We start from the raw sequence: 8,822 nt of genomic DNA, 5'->3' as shown, positions 1-8,822 counted from the left end.
GTTCTTCCTTCCACAGGCAAGGTAACCCACGGTGGTAAGGAGTCAAAAATCATTGCTACCAAATGGTTTTTCAGTAATGAGTATAAAATTAGTCTAAGGAACTATGAAAGCCAGTGGAGTAGTTTATAATCTTCATGCCTTTTTTTTTTTTTTTTTTTTGGCTGGTGTTGCAAAAGGAAAAAGAAAACAAAAATAAAGGAAAAAAAAAGAAAAAAAAAAAAAAACAGGAAAAGAAAAGAAAGAAGAAAACAATCCTCGGGAAAAAAAGGGGTTGTGTTTCCACTCATACAAAATGCTTTGTGTTCTATAAATTAATTGTGTATTTGTTCCCTGTGGAATATATTTTTTACTTGTTCACTTGGATGTGAAGACAGGGTGGGACTGCAGGCCTCTGAAAGAACTTAGATTTAAATTTGCTCCAAGCCCAAGTAAATGATTAAGACAAGTTGTTGGCAAGCCTTCTGAATCATTTTTTAAACATAAATAAAATGATTTTGAAAACCTTGCAAGAATCATCCATCACGATTAATCTCTGGCACGGTCTTTAGTAAACATTAACATGGAAAAGATAAAACCTTGAAACTGAAAATCTCAATTAAATCAATACCCCTCGCAGCAGTTTTGCATCCTCCTTTCCTGAAGTTACCAGAAGTTGCAGAAGGAAGAAATGAAGGGAAAATAATAATAATAATAATAAAAATCAGACATTTTGTTTCTGGCCCTGTTCGTCAAACACCAGAGGAAAAATTCCTTTAGCATACCAATGGCATGATCTGTGCATTAGCTTTCGTGAAAGAAAAATATGGTTTTACCACATATTTGTCCCAGAATTTGTCCCAATTCTCCTAAGCCTGTTGGAGTAAAATTCTTTTGTAAGCCTTGATGTCATAGCCACTGCAGTCACCTTGTCTCTTTTGAATGACTTGAGAGCTTTCAGACCACGTTGTCAAATCTCTACCATCATGCCTGCAATTGCTTCATTTTTCCATTTCTCCATTTACATTTGATTCTCTGCATTTTCTTTATCTATTCACTGGTAGATTGGTAACAACGTTCCCGGGCTGGAGTTTGGAACCAGATGAAGGTCACTTATGAAGTGTAACAACCCATTTCCCTGCCTCTTTTCTCTCTTTATTTTCCATAAATGACTTGACACTTGCAGCAGGAGATCATTACCAGCTACGACATTCATTTCCAATGACATTAGTACTTTGTTATTTCATTTTCATTAAAAAAAAGTTAGCTATTAGTCGTTGCTTGGCTGAAACGAGCCAGTCAATTAACTGATGGAGGACCTACCATCCCTAGAGGACTTTATTTTGCCTCTGCTGTATCCAAACACACCTTGTAAATGCGTAGATTCGCCTGAGTCAGCGGAGATCTGGCTCTACAATGCTTTTACCACTGCACAGCCTGACCACATTAACCCAGAAAATAAGTTTAGACCCTTGGCACGGCAGATTGCTCCTCGGGCATCAGCCCACTGCCACATCTCCCCTCTGTTTGGCCTGCAGGTAGTGCTAATCCTGGGGGAGATGCTCGTAAGCGCAGCACTGCTGGTACCTCTGCAGCTACTCCAAATTTATATATAGCGTTGAAAAGCTAAGTTCATTTATCACCAAGACATATGGAAGAAAAGCAATAATTTTTTTGATTTTTATTTTTTTTGGATCTATTGGAGATCTTTTTAGAGGGCTGGGAGGGCTCAAACCCCTCCTGAAGCCCTGGCTGTGGCAAATGAAGACGTCAAGCCTCTCCTCCCCATCCCAGTCTTTCCCACTCCCAGACAGACTCTTTTTTGTTACTACAGACCTTCTTCTTTTCATCTTCTTTCCCTTTTCTGTCCTCTCTTTCATCTTGAAATACCAATTCAGACGTAGGAAAGCAAGGCAGCCGGCAGCCCATGTGGCTAATACAAACCGGTCTGTGAAGAAATAGAGGTTTTGGTGATATATGGGGAGTCATAAATAAGAGACTATAAAACAGGATAAAATCCACGGAAGCTGTGATTTCTTTTAGCATCTTCCATTTTCCGTCGCTCATGAAAGTAACTCAAACACAGCCCGATTTCCAGGGCTGAAACACGGAGGGAAAGTCAGCGGGGGAAGCAGATAAAGACGTAACCATTAATATTAACAGCCCAGAACCATTAACTTTCCCTGCCTCAGACCAGCAGCAGTCCCCAGCGCACAGGCTGGCCTGCCTCCTGCCAAATTGAGCTGGAGATTTATCCTTCGGTGTCCTTTGTGCGTTTTGCATTTTGATGGCAATACGGCGAGCAGGCAGCGTTTGACCTGGGGAACGAGGCAAAGGGACAGAAAGCAAAGGTTCCCACGGCAGAGAGCCTTCCACCCCCTGAAATTCAAGCACCCAAATTCATAGCAGCTCGCTCTGCTGGGCCCTTGCCTTCCCTTTTAAATCAATAGATAAATACATACAGGTAGCAAAAGCTTGTGTTGTAACTCCCACCCCGGTATCGGGTGTTTTAGTGGTGATATTAGTAACACACGCTATTAAAAATGAAGTCTTTATCATGCTTTTTTTTTTTTTTTTTAACAAGTGGAAACGACGAGTACAGCTGCTGTATGAAAATTAATAAATCCGCTCGCTCTTTAGACGCTAATCCAGCTAAACTGTTAAACTATCAAGTCAGGCAATTAGCTGCGAGCAGAGAAACACGAAATTATAAAAGTAATCTCATTGCCCGTCTACCTCTTCTTTTAGGCAGCTGAACAAGGCTGTCTCTGCCACGTTATTCGAGCTTCATTTTAAAAGCAGCTGAGCGTTTTCCCTCCCATTAATTTTATGGGAAGGCTGTTTGCTTTTTCATAGCTTGCAAAAGAAAGAAAGAAAGGTTTAATTTCGGTCTCTAGTCACTCAAGGCCAATTGGCTTTTTACAGGGGACGTGAACTCCCATTTGAGGACAAACCTCTGGGTAGGACAGATACCCCTGTTATGTGGGTTATCCTCCAGCCTTCCTCTTTGCACTTGTTCCTCTTATATTGATCACTGGGGAAAGCAAAGCCCAAGCTGTCTGACTCCTAATCTGAGTCAATAAGAGTGAATAAGAGGCGGGATGGATGCGCCTTTGCCATCCACAGCCTGGGCTTAGGAGGGTAAAACCAAAACTGTGCTTGGCACGACTCAGAATTAGAAGAAGGGTGTTAGTTAGAGCTGTGTTCATTTAACAAATTAATTAAAATTTTAAAAATGCCTACTTAAATTTTCCTCTGAGCTTGCTCAGAGAAGATAGCGTACATGATCAGGCAATTACAACGCTGAGCATGAGAAATTAGAGAAATTAGAAAAAGACATGTGAGGTGCCTAGAACAAAGGGCTCCAAATCCAACAGGCTCCCAAAACCCAGAGGGGAGAAAAGAAATCCCAGGCAAATGAGCTCAGTGAATGAATTTTAATTGGCAAAGAAAGCCACCGAGAAGGGTACAGGAAAGAGATTGACCAGGTTTCATAGGCAAGATGTTGGACCTAAGTTTGACATCCTTGGGCTCGACTATGATATCTTTATTCGGGCGATGGGCTCTGTCTGAACTATGGGATAGAAATAACAATAATAAAAGGTTTTGATCCACACGTAAAATCAGCTGGGTAGGAAACAACCCTTGGAAAATCCAGATATCTATGTAACTAAAAGAAAACCACCATTTACCCAAATATGCACAACTGAGGAAGAAAACTTTCCTGACGACTGTTCGAGAAAGGCGACGCTTTTCACAGCGTTATCCCCGGAATTAATTTCATTTGCAGCATTCCCCTTATTTCTCCATTGAAAAGATTTCCAGACGACTTGCAGCGATTTCTCGTTTGTCTGTGTGTCTCGTCAGCATCAGCCTTAATTACCTTCCCTTTCAATGTTTGAGAAACCAACCTGCCCTCCAGTCTTGCATGAAAGTTGTGTTGGCATGGTTACCCAACCCATTCCTTCACCAGTATCGATTGTAGTACTCGGACAGCTCGAAAGCCATCAATCCACTAATACTAGCAGATACATCGAGGGTTGGAATCGTAGCATAAGGAACAGCTTCTGACTCTGAAAATCCTGTCAAAAAATAAGTGGGAATCAGATAATATAATTTTTATAGTGGTTTTTGCAAGCTTTCTGTGTGAGAAAGGGAGGGAGGCGGTGCTGCCGGGCTAGCACGCGGACCTCACTCTTAGATGTCGATTGCTGGGCAATGTGCAAGGAAATCGTTTGAGTGTATTTAGGAAAATGAGAGGAAAGGAGCGGTCCTACAGAACCAGAGGAGAGCTAAAGGGGATGCTGCAGCTTCACGGTGGTGTTTCTTGCAGGGAAGGGCCAACCCTCGAGGCCTTCTGCTAAAAATCTGATCGAACGAGGGGCTTCCAGAAGGCTGATGTTCTCCCTGCACCACCACACGTCGGCTCACAGCAAGGTGCTAGGGCGGAATGAACCCTCTGGTAAGACACGGGAGCCTTCGCTGCATAATCATTCCTGATTGCTAGTTAGTGGCTGGAACAGAGAGCTGGTAATTAGGGCTCCCGGGGCCTATTTTCAGCTCTGTCAGTCACTCCCTCTGTGACCTTGGGCAAGCCGCTTATGCTGACTCTCTCTGTCTAGGCCTCATCTTACCTACCTGGAAGGTGGCAATGGCACGTCCAAAAAGTTGGCAGGGATATTGGGAAACAGATCATAAAGGGCTCCCCGACCCCTCCATCCAAGTATCTGCCACCCACGGCCATCCCCCATTTCCTCCTTCCCCACACCGCTCGCTCCATGCCCCCTGTGAAGTAAATCTATCATATTTTTTACATGTCCTTATATAAAGGCTTAAGCCATTGAGATGCTGTGTTTTGTGGTGTTTTCTCTGTGGTTGTTTCGAATATTTATCCCTTTGGCAAGATGGAAATGCTGATGGATTGAGCTACGTGCCACAGCTCTTACCCCATATCAGAAGCAGCCAGAGCAACGGATTCACCGAAATATTTCGATAAGGCGAGAGCTATTGCAGTGAAATTATAATGATTTAATACAAAACACCCAGTATATCGCAGTGACTAAGCTGCAGCAATTTATTACATTGACAAATAATTTATTTTCCTTTAAAAGTGTGAGAGGCCTATTTTACAACATACTGCCCTGCCTTTGTAGATCCCCCTCAACGTGCACTTTTTAAGGGAAGGTTCTTGGGTAAAAATCCCTTAGAGTCTCATGACACAGCAATCTCCTTGTCTCCTCTGGGCTTCATCGAAGCCCATTTGTGGCAATCAGCAGTAAAAAGTTTCACGGGCGATTCCTCAGCCTGACATTCGGTCTCACCATCTGCTGCAACGCCAGGCCTCTGGGAGATGAGCTGATGGTTTGAGGTTTTACAAAGAGGCCATACAGTGATGCAGCAGCCTCTTGCAGTCCAAAGCTGAGGTAAATGTTAATGTATTTTAGATGAATTTTCATCAAGAAGCAGTAATTACACACCGCTCTCCTCATGGGAGTACCTGGGGAGTCTTGCTGATGTCCTGCTGATGGCATTGCCTGTGTCATTGCCTCCCTCACCTTCTCCTCAAGAGGGAATAAAGGGTAGAAAACTGTATTTAATTGAATATTCAGTGTCGGTGAGACTTGGTTTTGAACTGTAGACACCGGCTGGTGTTGGTATTATGGCAGGCAGGTCAAAGGAGTGGACTTGATGCTTGAAAAGAAAGTCCTGAAGAAAGGACAGAAGAAAAGAAAGACCCCAGAAGTTAGCTGATCATTCTCAGTCCTCACCTAGGAACGTCAGCAGATCCTTTAGCATCTTGAACCCAGACCATTATGGAAGTTGAAGATCAAGACTGAGGTCTTGCCCTTGCTTCAGAAGGCTTCAGAGAATTATTGAAGCACCCAGGCTGAGGTATTTTCTTATTGATGTCTAAGCACGTCCTTCTTAATCAGTTTATGAATGACTGATAGCTCAAATGACGCATGGCTGAGGTTCAGAAAAGGGGTGAGAGGGGTAGGTACAAGGTGAGGTGGCATTTCTTGGCAAACAGAGAGGCCAGAAATTGTTTCAGGTTTTTAGCTGACACCTTGTGATCAGACAGAAAGATCAATTCTTGGGCTGAACTGACCTTTTTGATCAAGCTACCTTTCTACAGACCGGTATTGAACAGGACTGGGGAGAAAGTGACCTTCATGGGCTTCAGGGATGAGAGGCATATATAGATCCTTTGTGGGTGTCCCTCGTGGAGGAACGGCAGCCATCCCTAAAGCTTCGCTGGCACTCTTTCAAGTGGGAGGCAATATCTCACGGCTGACAACGTGAAGGGCTGCAGGGAGGTCTGAAATACTGGAAATGTTTACTAACAAGAGGAGACCATCCGTCATCGCCACTCGAGCTGCTCAAGTCTTAATTCCAGCTGGAATCCAGAGCGTGCCAAGTGCTAGACGTCAGGTTTGGGGAGATGAATTTATGATTAATCCTCGGACAGAGTCTGCATGGACCTTGCATGGAAATGGCAGGTGTGACTCTGCAGAAACTCCAGCAAAGAGCCGATGGATCAAGGTTAATTCCTTCAGCAGCGGCCGTGCAGGAAAAAGGAAATAAAAGGTTATTTTCCTAAATGAGCCACTGCATTTTTTTTATTTTTTTATTTTTTTGGTCAAGAGCAGCAGCTGCTCATGACTCTCTGCATCAGCTGGGAAAAGCAGGGTATTAATCACACGTGTTGGGTCAGGAATCCTTTGGGATGGCCAGGGCTTTCTGATGCTTTCTGGCCTCAGAAAACCTGGCTGTTTTGTAAGGTGCTGTGGGCACAGTCGGGGCTACAACATTTTGCCAAACACTTAGGAGAGGAACAAGGAGACAGCTACCGTGTTGTTCTGAGGAACAAATCATGTCAAACAAATCTAATTTCCTTCCCTGACAGGGTCATGGCCCTGGCGGTGAGGAAGAAGCAGAAGATGCCTACCAAAGCACTTCGAAAGGCTTTTAGCACCGTCTCACCTGCCGTTCTTAGGAGAAAGGCGAGCAGGAGAGCATCGCCTGGGCTCTGCCTCATCTCTGCTCCAGACGTGGGCCAGGCTCTCCCGTGTCATGATAGCAGAGATGCATCCCCTTCTAATGTGCTCTTGAGAAGTGTAATAGCAGGCAGAGCACTCCTGCCCTCAGTTGTACTCTCCTGTGTAGTTAACACTTTGGTAAAATACCCCTCACTTGCCTGGAAAGGACCTTATTTTGTCTGGGGCTATAAAGTTGGGTTTATTTCTCGGGCTAGTGGCATGCACAGTTCACAGGGTTTGATGTAGCCTTCTGTTAAGTGTTTTGTGCTCTGAACCAGCTAACGCATTTATTTTTTTTTAGGGGAAAAAGGAAAAGTTAACAGTTCGGAAAGATTCACCTTAGGATGATCTTCTTGTGTAAGGACGACTTTGCTACCCAAATTTCAAATAATCCACGGTAACGTTTGCCTACCAACCCAAGGCCTTCAGCAAGGTGAGTGTCTTTCCCTCAGATATACAAATTTATGCCTCTTTAATGGACACAAGCAATTCCCCTGCTTGAAAACGAAGGGTGTGGGGCAGACAGAGCCCTTCTTTCGTGATGAAACATTCACCAGCCAGCCTCACGTACCCTCAGAGCAGTGAGCCTTCCTAGCTTTCAAGACTGATAACGTTCAAAGCTCCAGCTAGGCAGACACAATCAGCTCGTTAAGCTGATAACAACAACACAAATAACCGCGAGGGCCCTTCCAAGGGACTCGGACTCAAAAACGAGTGCTCCGAGGTGATTATTTCCCACTTGGCTTAATAAACAAGCCAGAAAAAAAGGCTTTTTGATATTTCCAAACGTGATTTTAATAGAAAAAAAATATATAAATACACTTGCGTTTGTTTCACTGGGACATCCCAAGTGCAGCACACAAATTGTTTTATTTATGCTCTTGGCCCTGACAAAATCATCTTATTCTGAAGAACAGGAGAGAGATACGTTTATGCTAAACCCATAGGTGAGATAACCAAGCATGAGCAAAAATAACTCTTCAACTACCTATCACAGCTGACCCTAGACCTGAATTTATTTCCTCTAGGTAAGCAAATAGGCATTTAATGGAGTTAGAAGCTTGTTTGCTCTGTATTACGTGTGTAGTTAAAAGAGATAAAGAGAGATTTTTCTTCCTGGCCATGAGTTTAGAGCTAGCAGTGACTGAAGTTACTGCATAAAGATCTTGTCATTGGCAGCAGTGGATTGGGATGGGTCAGACCCAGGCTTCAGTTCCACCTGGAATTGACAGTATTGACTGAGAATCATCTATATTGGTCAAAAATCATTTTAGTTATATTTATTTCTTTACATCTCTTTACATCTTTTACATCTTTACATCTAGAATCAAGGATCATTTTAAGAGAAAAAGAAAATTCAAGCTGATAGTCTCAGGCAAACACATGTTTATCTCACGTCCTGCACCAGAGGAAATGTTCAAGAGCAGCTCGTGTTTCTCTCTAGATTGCCTTTTGGAATAACACACCCCCAAGAGAAAACTGCCTGCGGGCAAGCTTCAATGAACTCCTGATTTTTAACTTTTTTTTTTTTCCTTCTTAATTTGAATTTCTTTTTCCATTTAATTTTTCAGTAGGCTAATTTGAGACCACTCTCCTCCTTTCCCAAATGCTCCACTCCGTTTAAAAACCTGGGCACATCCTCTGGTAGGGGCTTATATTTCAAAAAAACACCTAGAGGTGATTTGAGTTGGAAACGAGCTCACGGAACTGTTTTCTATCAGTCACCCATTCAAACAAAAGCAAAACTAAATGTGCACGAGAATTAGGCATCACCTCCCTCAAACTGCCTTTATACTTTAATTGGAC

Source organism: Aythya ferina (assembly GCF_964211825.1).
Source record: "Aythya ferina genome assembly, chromosome: Z".
In the NCBI taxonomy this organism is placed as follows: Eukaryota; Metazoa; Chordata; class Aves; order Anseriformes; family Anatidae; genus Aythya; species Aythya ferina.
The sequence above is the reverse complement of the archived record's forward strand: the minus strand, read 5'-3'. Positions refer to the sequence as shown.